The 13,052-nt window shown below is 46.6% G+C and overlaps 1 protein-coding gene across 2 annotated transcripts in view; it reads right to left on the bottom strand.

Annotated features, from left to right (window-relative positions):
• The window catches only part of SOCS5 (suppressor of cytokine signaling 5), a 45,711-nt gene extending 33,442 nt beyond the window's left edge, over nucleotides 1-12,269 (bottom strand). The window contains exon 1 of one of the 2 annotated variants that reach the window (XM_084622170.1): nucleotides 12,128-12,269. The gene's annotated coding sequence lies outside the window, so the exon portion shown is untranslated. The remainder of the gene's footprint in view (nucleotides 1-12,127) is intronic. The other variant, XM_084622171.1, reaches the window with a different exon arrangement.
• Nucleotides 12,270-13,052: the final 783 nt, after the last annotated feature.

Genomic DNA, 13,052 nt, shown 5'->3' with positions numbered 1-13,052 from the left:
CCGCGTGAAACTGAAGGAGCTGAGGCAAGCCTACCAGAAAACCAGAGAGGCGAACGGCCGCTCCAGGTCAGAGCCCCAAACATGCCACTTCTATGATGAGCTGCATGCCATTTTAGGGGGTTCAGCCACCACTACCCCAGCCATGTTGTTTGACTCCTGCAATGGAGATGGAGGCAACACGGAAGCAGGTTTTGGGGATGAAGAAGAGGATGATGATGATGAGGTTGTAGATAGCTCACAGCAAGCAAATGGAGAAACTGGTTTTCCCGACAGCCAGGAACTGTTTCTCACCCTGGACCTGGAGCCAGTACCCCCCAAACCCACCCAAGGCTGCCTCCTGGACCCGGTAGGCAGAGAAGGGACCTCCAGTGAGTGTACCTTTTAAAATACTATACATGGTTTAAAAGCAAGCATGTGAAAGGATTAATTTGCCCTGGCATTCGCGGCTCTCCTGGATGTACTCCCAAAGCCTTTGCAAAAGGTTTCTAGGGAGGGCAGCCTTATTGCGTCCTCCATGGTAGGACACTTTACCACTCCAGGCCAGTAACACGTACTCAGGAATCATTGTACAACAAAGCATTGCAGTGTATGTTTGCTGGCGTTCAAACAACATCCCTTCTTCATCTCTCTGTGTTATCCTCAGGAGAGAGGGATATCATTCAGGGTCACCTGGAGTTGAAATAGGGTGCTTTTCTTCAGGGGACACTCAGAGGAGCCCGTTCCTGCAGGGCTGTTTGCCTGTGGCTGAACAGAAATGTTCCCCGCTGTTAGCCACAGGGACGGGGGAGGCAAAATGTGACCTTGTAATGAAAGCACATGTGCTATGTACGTAATGTTAACAGCAAAATGTGTCTTTTTAAATACCGCTGTCCCTTTTTTTTTCCTCCACCAGCTGCATGTGTTTCAATGATCACAGGATCTTCTCCTTCCCAGAGGCTAGTGAAGATTAGGAAAAAAAAACAAAAAAAACGCACTCGCGATGAAATGTTCTCTGAGCTCATGCTGTCCTCCCACACTGACAGAGCACAGACGAATGCGTGGAGGCAAATAATATCAGAGTGCAGGAAAACACAAAATGACCAGGAGGAGAGATGGTGGGCTGAAGAGAGGGCTGAAGCTCAAATGTGGCAGCAGCATGATGAGAGGAGGCAGGATTCAATGCTGAGGCTGCTGGAGGATCAAACCAGTATGCTCCAGTGTATGGTTGAGCTGCAGGAAAGGCAGCTGGAGCACAGACTGCCACTACAGCCCCTGTGTAACCAACTGCCCTCCTCCCAAAGTTCCTTAGCCTCCACACCCAGACGCCCAAGAACGCAGTGGGGGGGCCTCCGGCCAACCAGCCACTCCACCACAGAGGATTGCCCAAAAAACCCAGAAGGCTGGCATTCAATAAATTTTAAAGTTGTAAACTTTTAAAGTGCTGTGTGGCATTTTCCTTCCCTCTTCCACCACCCCTCCTGGGCTACCTTGGTAGTCATCCCCCTATTTGTGTGATGAACGAATAAAGAATGCATGAATGTGAAGCAACAATGACTTTATTGCCTCTGCAAGCGGTGATCGAAGGGAGAAGGGGAGGGTGGTTAGCTTACAGGAAAGTAGAGTGAATCAAGGGGCGGGGGGTTTCATCAAGGAGAAACAAAGAGAACTTTTATACCGTAGCCTGGCCAGTCATGAAACTGGTTTTCAAAGCTTCTCTGATGCGTACCGCGCCCTCCTGAGCTATTCTAACCGCCCTGGTGTCTGGCTGTGCGTAACCAGCAGCCAGGCGATTTGCCTCAACCTCCCACCCCGCCATAAACGTCTCCACCTTACTGCTTGCTGTGTGCTCCACAATATCTGTGAGAGTAATAACAGTGGGAATATTGGTTTCGCTGAGGTCTAAGCGAGTCAGTAAACTGCACCAGCGCGCCTTTAAACATCCAAATGCACATTCTACCACCATTCTGCACTTGCTCAGCCTGTAGTTGAACAGCTCCTGACTACTGTCCAGGCTGCCTGTGTACGGCTTCATGAGCCATGGCATTAAGGGGTAGGCTGGGTCCCCAAGGATAACTGTAGGCATTTCAACATCCCCAACAGTTATTTTCTGGTCTGGGAATAAAGTCCCTTCCTGCAGCTTTTGAAACAGACCAGAGTTCCTGAAGATGCGAGCGTCATGTACCTTTCCCGGCCATCCCACGTTGGTTCATCCTTGTGATCCACCAGAGCTTGCAGCACTATTGAAAAGTACCCCTTGCGGTTTATGTACTCGCCGGCTTGGTGCTCCGGTGCCAAGATAGAGATATGGGTTCCATCTATGGCCCCACCACAGTTAGGGAATCCCATTGCAGCAAAGCCATCCACTATGACCTGCACATTTCCCAGGGTCACTACCCTTGATATCAGCAGATCTTTGATTGCGTGGGCTACTTGCATCACAGCAGCCCCCACAGTAGATTTGCCCACTCCAAATTGATTCCCAACTGACCGGTAACTGTCTGGCGTTGCAAGCTTCCACAGGGCTATCGCCACTCGCTTCTCAACTGTGAGGGCTGCTCTCATCTTGGAATTCATGCGCTTCAGGACAGGGGAAAGCAAGTCACAGTTCCATGAAAGTGCCCTTATGCATGCGAAAGTTTTGCAGCCACTGGGAATTGTCCCAGACCTCCAACACTATGCGGTCCCACCAGTCTGTGCTTGTTTCCCGAGCCCAGAATCGGCGTTCCACAGCATGAACCTGCCCCATTAGCACCATGATGCATGCATTGGCAGGGCCCATGCTTTCAGAGAAATCTGTGTCCATGTCCTGATCACTCACGTGACCACGCTGACGTCGTCTCCTCGCCCGGTATCGCTCTGCCAGGTTCTGGTGCTGCATATACTGCTGGATAATGCGTGTAATGTTTAATTGCCAAAGTGAGCTGAGCAGCCTCCATGCTTGCCTTGGTATGGCGTCCGCACAGAAAAAAGGTGCGGAACGATTGTCTGCCGTTGCTCTGACGGAGGGAGGGGCGACTGATGACATGGCTTACAGGGTTGGCTTACAGGAAATTAAAATCAACAAAGGGGGTGGCTTTACATCAAGGAGTATTTCAGGCAGGACTTCACGGAGGGTTCCAATAAGAAATGGTGCACCTAAGTAATTGTTCTTATTGGAACAAGCAGGTTGGTCTGGCCTCTGATTGATACATGGCTAGATTTACCTCGCTGCACCTTCTCTGTGAGTGACTACAGAGTGACCTAGAGGAATGAGTTCCCTAGATGGGGGAGAGGGGGAAGCAAATGAGTACAAAACAAATCTGGTCTATTTCTTGTTTTGATCCACTCCATCTATCCTTTACATCTTTGGCTGGCAGCAGACGGTGCAGAAGGACTGCAAGCCATCCACATCTCATGGCTGCTCGGCAGAAGACGGTGCAGTAGGACTGCTAGCCATCCTCATCTCTTGCCTGCCTGGCAGAAGATGATACAGTAGGACTGCTAGCAATCCGTATCGCCTGCCCGCTCACCATAAGATGGTTCAATAGGACTGACTGCAGGACTAAAGAGAATGACCTGGTCCAGTCACTCCAAATTTAGTTCCTGTGCACGTCTGCCCAGGCGCTCCTGACCGATGTAGCCAGGAGCACCTCGGACATGACGATGACGGCTACCAGTCGTACTGTACTGTCTGCTGCCACAAGGCAATGGGTTGATGCTGCTGTGTAGCAATGCAGTACCGCGTCTGCCAGCACCCAGGAGACATACGGTGACGGTTACCTGAGCGGGCTCCATGCTTGCCGTGGTATGGTGTCTACACAGGTAACTCAGGAAAAAAGGCGCGAAACGATTGTCTGCCCTTGCTTTCATGGAGGGAGGGAACGGGGGCCTGATCATATGCACCCAGAACCACCCGCAACAATGTTTTAGCCCCATCAGGCATTGGGATCTCAACCCAGAATTCCAATGGGCAGCGGAGACTGCGGGAACTGTGGGATAGCTACCCACGGTGCAACACTCCGGAAGTCGACTCTAGCCTCGGTACTGTGGAAGCACTCCGCCGAGTTAATGCACTTAGAGCATTTTCTGTGGGGACACACACACTCGAATATATAAAACCGATTTCTAAAAAACCAACTTCTATAAATTCGACCTAATTTCGTAGTGTAGACATACCCTAAGACACAGACAAAAGCTTCAGAGACTTCAACTAGTTAAGTAGCTAAGTACCAGGGCATGATGGACAGAGGTAGCAAGATTTATGGCTTTCTTTTAATAGGATTGCATCATTCACAGTAAACTACCCTCATACTCATTTTCCTAGTCTTTTGACTAGGGATATATAAAATATGAATCTTACATAAAATCTAAATAGAATGTATGAGTTCAGAAAAATGAACTATAACACTGTGGACTATTCACAGGTTAAAGCAGGGGTAGTCATTTTTTGTCAAGGTCCAAATTTCTTGGTCAAGATACAGTCAAGGTCCAGACTCTGGAGAAGCATTTTTCACACCGCAATAATGATAAGTAAATAAAAGACTTTGCAGTCTGTTCAAAAGCATCTGGCAGTCTGGATTTGGCCCACAGTCCACCTATTGACTACTCCTGAGTTAAAGGAACATAGCAACAACTATACCTCGCCAGATTAATGGTCATCTACATCCTGTTTCCAAAAGTGAGACGCAGCAGCGTTTCAGAGGAAGGTGAAAATACCCATAATGAATAGTTATGCAGGAACTTGTAAATAGGGAATGGTTTCTTCCTAATCCCGTCCCCCATCCCAATCAGCTCTTCTTAGCTGTGCTTGTAGCCATTTGATGGCTGTAACAGTGAAACCCTAGGTAACCCTCCAGGGACTGGAACAGTCACGTATCCAATGTCATCAGGTGTACGAAGCTATGGCAAGCAGTTGTACACTACAAGATATGCCAAGAGGCTAAACTACTACTGCAATTCTGAAAAACAAACAAATACAAAAACAGATTTAAGACATTTAGACCAGTTAGAAAATACTGAGAACTTGTTTATGTACACTTAATGAATATTCTAGCACACAATTTTAAGTGTAAACAAGCAAAAGATCATTTCTAACCTGTTTACATCAATATTTTATACAACAGTGCTCACGAAAGAATTCCAAAATAGTGTGTGCGTGTATATTTATATACATCTCTTAGCCCTACTGTCATTAGTGTTGGCAATACTTAAGTTGGGGGCTATGCAAATGAAGCATCAACTATCCATCCAAGTTTATGATTTCAGAATCCACAAAGTTTTTTCCCCAATTTTAAATTCATTTTGTTTTCAAGGCAGGTTAATAGTGTTTGTCTGTCTCAGACAGAGATAGACACACCCTCTACTAAGAAGAGAGGCGGGAGAACTCAAACCTAGTTCCTACATTTAAGGAAAAACAAAAACAAATGCCTAGTATTTATGTTTAAACATGCTTGATTAGGGCCTGTTTGTGCCAGCCTTATGTTGAGTAGTGCCTTGCCACCACAAGAAGTCTCACTGATTTCAATACACTGCATTTCAATGGTACTATTTGTGGTGTTAAAATCTTCCTCAGTGTAAGAGTGGCAAAATCTGACCCTTAAAGTGTTAGTTTAACTGAAATATGGAATTTTGATTATCAAAGCTTCATCAGCCAGAGGCTATTAAAAGTAAGTTCTTCACAGAACTAAGCTTATTTCTGGTAATTTTTGCAAACTGTACTTCTTACTCCTGGGGGGCATTCTGCACCAAAAAATTAAAAATTCAGCACACAATATTTTAAAAAGTCTGCAAATTGTATTTGTCAAAACACCACTACATAATCACACCAGTTTCAATTACTTTGGTAACTTATTTCAAAATACCTGTCGGCAAGTATGTCTGTAACAATACAGATGAACAAGAATTCCCCCAGAAGTAGAGAGTTAAAGAAACCCCTATGACAACCCAGTTCCTGTTCCTCTGCCTCCATGCCCCCCGCAGAGCCCAACCTGGGGGCTAGACACCCAGAACCTAGCCATGCCACCGCCCCCAGCTAACACACCCAAATCCCCTCCCGCCCAGAGCCCAGCTGCAGGGTCCCCCCAAGCCCAGATGACCACACCTCTTCACCCCCCCAGACCCCCTTACTTTCCCAGATAACAGCACCCACTCCCCCTTAGCCCAGACACCTGTACCCCTGCCCCCAGAGCCCAACTGTGGGGTGAGCCCAGCCCAGACACCCATCCCTCCCCGACAGAGCCCAGCTTTGCCCCCCCCAGCTCAGACACCTGCCCCTCCCCCCCAGAGCCCAGCCACAGGCTCCCCCTTGCCCAGATACCCACTCCACTACCCCTCAGAGCCCAGGGATCCTGAGGGAGAAACAGTCTGATGCTGGATCTCAGGCTTGTATAGTTTCCTGCGCGTTGCTGTCTCCTTCCCTTAGGGCATGCGGGGAACTGCAGCTGCCAGGAATCCTCTAGTTCTATCCCATTCCCAGGGCAGTGTCTTCTATGTGTGAGCTGGGCTCTGCAGGGTCCAGAGGCCCCTAGTGGCAGCCAGCAGCCAATTGGGGGTGTGTGGAAATTCTACATGCACATTAATTTCTGCAAAATTCTGCATTGCACAGTGGTGCAGAATTCCCCCAGGAGTAACTTCTACTCAGCATTACTGACTATATGAAGTGATATTACAGCAACTTCTAGAAAGTTAAGTCATTTCATCCAGAGAGGCTATTGTTACTGTATATGTGTTGCAATACCAAAGCATAATGGAGCAAGCTGAGGATAATTTTATAGATTTGTTTAGAAACTTTGGCCAAAGATATATGGCTGAAACTTTGAGCCACATTCTGATAAATGAACAATGGTATGCAACTCCCATTACCCTTCATTTCAAAGAACCTAAATGTTGTTGCTCATGTCACTTTGTTTCCTAAACTGTAAGCTCTGTGGGGCAGGAGCCAGGCCTTCTAGGTGTCTGAACAGTGCCTAGTATGAGTGGGGCCTCTGGGCATTACTGTAACATTTAGTGATATAAATACTTCTATTCATGGTAACATTGCATCCATTAAGTTTCCGTCCCCAAATCAACATTTCTTTGGCACCTACGATGAGCAAGAATTTAGAATACCTAGTAACTAAAGCCTCCAAAGGTTTTGTGATCACAGATGTCATATCTCATGTTTTCAATATATTTGTCCAATGAAACTCAGAGGTACTGGGTAGTTTTCAGGGAAATCCTCTTTTTTTAAATTCAGTTTTTCAGCTGGAATAGAACATTGTGGGTATAATTTTCCAAAAGTCACAGAATTTCAGCAGCTCAGTCTGTTAGACCCCAGAATCTGTTCTTTGCACTCTGCTTTGGACTGACACAGAAGGCATCCAGAAACTACAGAGAGATTGACATGCAACACTCTACCTTCCAGCCTTTGATGATATCAGAAAGCACATAACACCATTGCATCAAGACCCACCTAGGTTACCACTGAAATTTTGGGTTCATTTCAATGTCCTGATGTTTATCTATAAACTCCTGAATGGGCCTTAGGGCCTGGTTAACCTGGAGGCTGTTACTCTTTACTCAGGCTATATCTTACTTCTGTGGGAATTCTGCGTCATTGCATGTACACAGAATTCATGGCCCATGCAGATTTCTGTGCTTCCCCGCAGAAAAAATGACTTCTAAAGGGAAAGCAAAGTGAAGTCGCAAGAGCGGTCACGTACCCCCTTCCTGGCAGTGCAGCAGGTCAGTTTGGGCACCCAGAGCAGCTGGTAGAAATGTAAATCACCATGGGGGATGAGAAGAGAGAGACACTCTGTCCCTCTTGCTCACTATTGCAGCATGCTTGGCATGGAGGAGGCAGGGCTCTGGGGTGTTTCTGAAGAGGTAGACACAGGGCAGGCTCTGTTCCCTCAGGTGGAGGAGACTGTAGCCACCTGCCTGCTCAGTGAATTGTTCCCATTGTTCTTAGTGAATTCCCCCAGGAGTATAAAAGAGGTGTAAAAATGTTAAGGCTCCTTTACATTGCCAGAGCGGCGTAAAGGACAGTATGGTCTTAGTAATGTTTATGGTGCTTTAGTGATTAGAACAGGTCTAAATTTTTGGATTGAAAAAATTTCCTATCAAAATGTGCTCCGTGAACTATTTGCTATTGACCTTTCTGGAGACGGTCAGTAGCCAGTATAAATTTGAGAGTTTGAGTCCCCAGCCCTCAGTTGCTCCTCACTTTCCTATGATGTAACACTGAGCATATGGCTGCATATATTTGTTGACTAATAACTAGAAATAAAGGGTCAAACCTAGCTCCCATTCACTATTAGGCAGAAGGGGTTTGGTGATTTCCCCCAATGCTCCCCACTCCAATTCACCATCCATTGTATTGTAGTTTAAGTAAATTACCAAAATAATTGAAATCAGCTTGATTATACTGCATTATTTTCACATTAAAAATATGCAGAATTTTGCAGAATTTTTAATTTTGAGGGGCAGAATTCCACTAGGAGTAACATCTACCCTTAAAACACTACAGCGGTACAGCTGCAGCACCACAGTGTAACAGCTCTCTGCAGCCAAAGCCACCTCCCCAAGAAGCATTAATTAGGTTGACAGAAGAATTCTTCCACTGACATTAGCACAGTCTACACCAGGGGTTAGGTCTGCTTAAGTATGTCACTCAGCAGTGTGCATTTTTCACACAGCTAAGTAATGTAACTGGATCAACTTAACTTTTTAGTGTAAACCTGGCTTGAACATGGATGCTACAGCTGGAAGAGCTCAGGCTCAAAATGAGAGGAATAGGACATTTCTCAGTGGAAAGTCCTCATCTGCACAATTCACTGTCACAGGAGATCAGATGAGCCACACTTTAAGAACTCACTCTTTCTATGGGGCCTTTAAACAATTTTAATCAGGGAAACTTTAAGACAGTTATCTTGGTGGACTGTAGAATATGCCAGAAGTCAAATTCAGGAGAGAACTTGGGAGTCCGATTGCATTTTGTAGATATGATCTACTATATGGCTATTGTATGGCAACACATCCCCAACATCCCTCCCCACTGCTGACTTATGAAAGGACATTCCCTTCTCTTTCCACTCCTGGGGGATTTCTGCAGCACTGCGCAAGGCAGAATTTCCGCCCCTCCTCCCCCCACCCCAAAATGGGCTACAGTGCTGCTGGCCACCACTAGGGGCCACTGGACCAGGCAGAGGCCAGCGCACAAATAGCAGACTAGGGTCAGGGGAGGTGGAGGAAACTGGAGGGTTCCCAGCAGCTGCATATCCCAGCATGCCCTGAAGGAAGGAAGGAGGCAGCTGTGCAAAGGAAACTCCATGCAAGCTTGGGACTCATCATGAGGCTGTTTCTCCCTCTAGATCCCTGGGCTCTGGGGGGTAGAGAATGTGAGTGTCTGGGCTGGGGAGAGGGGCCCACAGCTGGCCTATAGGGAGTGAGAGTCTGGCCTGGGAAGACCCCACAGACGGGCTCTGGGGGGGAGGGGAGAGGTGTGTCTTTGTCTGTCCCCCTACCCCCGCTGGGCTCAGTGTGAGAGGAGGCAGAGAAACAGGAACTGGGTTGTCGTAGGGGTTTCTTTAACTCTCTACTCCGGTGTGTATGTGTGTGTGTGGGGGGGGGGGGTGTTACAAACATACTTGCCGATTGGTATTTTGAAATAAATTACTAAGATAATTGACAGATTTCAGAGTAGTAGCCGTGTTAGTCTGTATTTGCAAAAAGAAAAGGAGTACTTGTGGCACCTTCGAGACTAACAAATTTATTTGAGCTTAAGCTTTCGTGAGCTACAGCTCACTTCATCGGATGCATCCTTTCCTTTTTGCAAAAGAATTGAAACTAGTATTATTATATAGTGTTATTTTGACAATAAAATTTGCAGAATTTTGCAGAATTTTTAGGCGCAGAATGCCCCCAGGAGTATCCTTCTAACAAGAAGTTGTTCAACTCAGAAATTTTGATGGCTGTAAGTTACTAGAGCAAGGTTGTGTGAAAACATATTGTAGGGACAGAAAAAAAAAATAAAAAAAGGCCAGAAGGCTCTTTTTGCTTGATCAAGTACTATATCTTGATGCAAGGTCCTTATACTTCACTGTAACTAATTTTATACGAAAGGAAAGTGTTAACCATAGTACTGATTATGAAACCTCTTGATATATTTAAAAAAAAAAAACAAACCCACACTACACACACAAGTTCTGAGGTTATTTTAAGAGATGGTTTAAAAACCTCATCCTGCAAGGAGTTTCATGCTAGTATATTCCTGTGCCCAGGCAGATTTCATTCCAGGTTCGGGTCCCAAGTATATTTTTGAGCATTTAAATAAACAATGAAATAGTGACATCTGAATCACTCCTTTCCTAAAGGCTGAAGACAAATTGGAAAAATGTTTCTCAATACATAAAAAGAAGAGAATTCCAACCTTAAGATGTATCTGATTAGTGAAGTTAAAAAAACAAAAACAACACCCCACACAAACTGTTAGCATTTGAAATGTACGATTTACAATAATCTAGTGAAATACTGTATTATATGTAACTGTGGGTTTTATAGGAAGAATGTCAGAAATACACAGAAGTGCCTTGAAATGTAGTTAACTTGTCTTGTAGAGTTTAAATGAAAAATGCCAACTTTAAAGAAGAAATTAACAAAGGCTGTCTTTAACTATGATTAAATATCAATTCAAGAACAGTAGAGAATATTAACATAAATTTTATGGGCTTTGCAGTACTGTGATAAACCTTAAAAGTAGAAAATGGCACTTTGTTCTTAGCCTTATGTATTACATTCAAAAGTCATGAAAAAGCTCACAGGATTTTCACTTCTCTTTTCACTATTCAGAGCACATCCCTAGCTCACCATTCTTCTGGCTTCCATGGATCAACTTAAAACAAGACCAAGCCATCTGTGCAATTTTTCAGGGTCTTATTTATTAATATTTAAAATGAAGTTACATAAATACAAGATTACTATTAAATAAGTTACTTTCTATTCAAATCATCTACCATTAAAACAGTTATTTAATCTATAGGTTTACAATTTCCTTCAAAGGCTACATATCATATTAAAAAATGCAATGAGCAGATGAAAAGAGCAGCCTTCTGCAGTTAAGTGAATGATGGGATGAAACTGCCCACACCTTGACTGTTATATGGTATGAATATATATAAATGATCAGATGAAACACAAAACCCTGAAATAAATATGGACATCGCAGATACAAATGTACACCATAGGAGCAAGCTATTGTGGGTCAGTGCAAGTATTAAATTACAAAAGCTTGTGACAGCAGAAACAGAGCTATGCATTACCTCTTTAATTCCAAGGAAGTATTCATAATAATGCACACATAAATCAGCTTTTCAAAATTTCTCTCATCCACATGCCTGGGGCAAGTAAACCATCTTTTTTCCCCACTATAACCATTCGCGCAAGTAGATAGTAAACATCTGAGACACAATTTTGCAAAGCTAATATATGTGTATATATTACATACAGACATGTATATAAAATTTCTAAAATACCATCAATAACCTGTATTAGCTTCTGAATTATGCTAAATCTAACTATATGGTATTAGCAAGTCAATTTTCCCTTTCTACCTAGACATTTAAAATTTGACATACTGTATATGATTCTTGTCTGACTTAGTTTGTGGGTTAATTTGAAAGTTAAAGACAGGAGAAGATCTGCTCTGACTTTTTGGTGGAAGTGTCAATTCCGAGTTTGCCCACCTCCGCAAAAGTGGCCACTCTCTAAACTATAAAATTTTCCAGCAGGCCCCTCTTCCTCCAGCAGACGCCGCAAGCCAGGTACCCTTCCCATCAGCGCCGGGCTCTAAGGGCACCCCCAGATCTGCTCGCCCTGCAGCAACCCCTCCGCGCACGGACGGGGCTGGGCACTGTACCTGGCAGTGGAGCTTGACCCCACGCTCCCCTCCAGCCCCTTTGCCCCCATCCTTCCCCCACCCCGCTCCCCTCGGCTTTCGCTGATCGCGGGCGGAAGGGAGACGGCAGCCGCGGTTGCTCCCCGCCTCCCCTTGGGGGAGCGGGCCTCCGACAGGCCGAAGCGAGCGAGCCCGCGGGGGGCGGGTCGCCTCTCGGCGGCCGGGAGCGGAGCAGCCCCCCCCCAGTGCCCCGCTCCTCAGGCGGGGGAGCCCGAGCCCCAGCCGGGAGACTCCTACCGTTCAGCTGCGGCGGGGCCGGCGCATCTCAGCCCCGTCCCGGCTCCTCCCGGGGCCCCAGCATCATCTGCTCCCGGGCCCAGCCGGCTCCCGCTGCCTCGCAAGGACGGCGCACCCCAGCCAGAACCCCCACCGAATGGAAAATAGCTCCCCGGGCCCAGGGGCGGAGAAGGATGGGGGAGTGACAAGGACACAACCAATCACAGGGGACCTGTACCTTCATAGGACCAATAGGAACAGTACAGGCATCGAGGTGGGGCCACATCCAGCCTATAGGAGCTCTGCTTTCGTACTGGCCCCGCTAGAACCGCTCTAGCGACCCTCCGTTGACTGCCATCTTGGATTCAGGCAGATTGCCCAGTCCTGGAGTGGTCTTGTCAGCGGCCATTTTGGATTCGGGCAATAAACCCAGCCAAAGGGATTGATCACGTGGGAGTAAAATTAAATGAGGAAACCGTTAGCTGGAATGTTCTATGGCCTGGTTCTGGGTCTGGTAGGAAGTAATCTTTAGTAAAGGGCATCAAGGGCCTTCCCTGGCCTCCAGCTGACAGGAGAGGCCTGGCCAACCTTATGCCTTGGGAAACCGCCGGCAGTGCCCAGCACAGCCTGGAGACTAAAATAACCATTGCATCTGGTACAGGTGCCCTGATCGGGTTGCCAACTTTCTGATGGCAGAAAACTGAACACCCTTGCGCCACCCCCTGTCCTGGGGCTCCGCCTCTTCTCTGAGCTGCTCCTCCCACTCCTTCCATCCCCCCTTCCTTTGCTCACTCTCCCCCACCCTCACTCACTTGCTCATTTTCACGGGGCTGGGACAGGCGGCTGGGGTACGGGAGGGGATGCAGGCTCTGGAGTGTGGCTGGGGATGAGGGATTTGACTGCAGGAGGGGGATGGGGCAAGGGGTTCAAAGTGTGGGAAGGGGCT

Source organism: Lepidochelys olivacea, assembly GCF_965140295.1.
Source record: "Lepidochelys olivacea isolate rLepOli2 genome assembly, chromosome: 3".
Lineage (NCBI taxonomy): Eukaryota > Metazoa > Chordata > Testudines > Cheloniidae > Lepidochelys > Lepidochelys olivacea.
The sequence above is the reverse complement of the archived record's forward strand: the minus strand, read 5'-3'. Positions and strand labels throughout refer to the sequence as shown.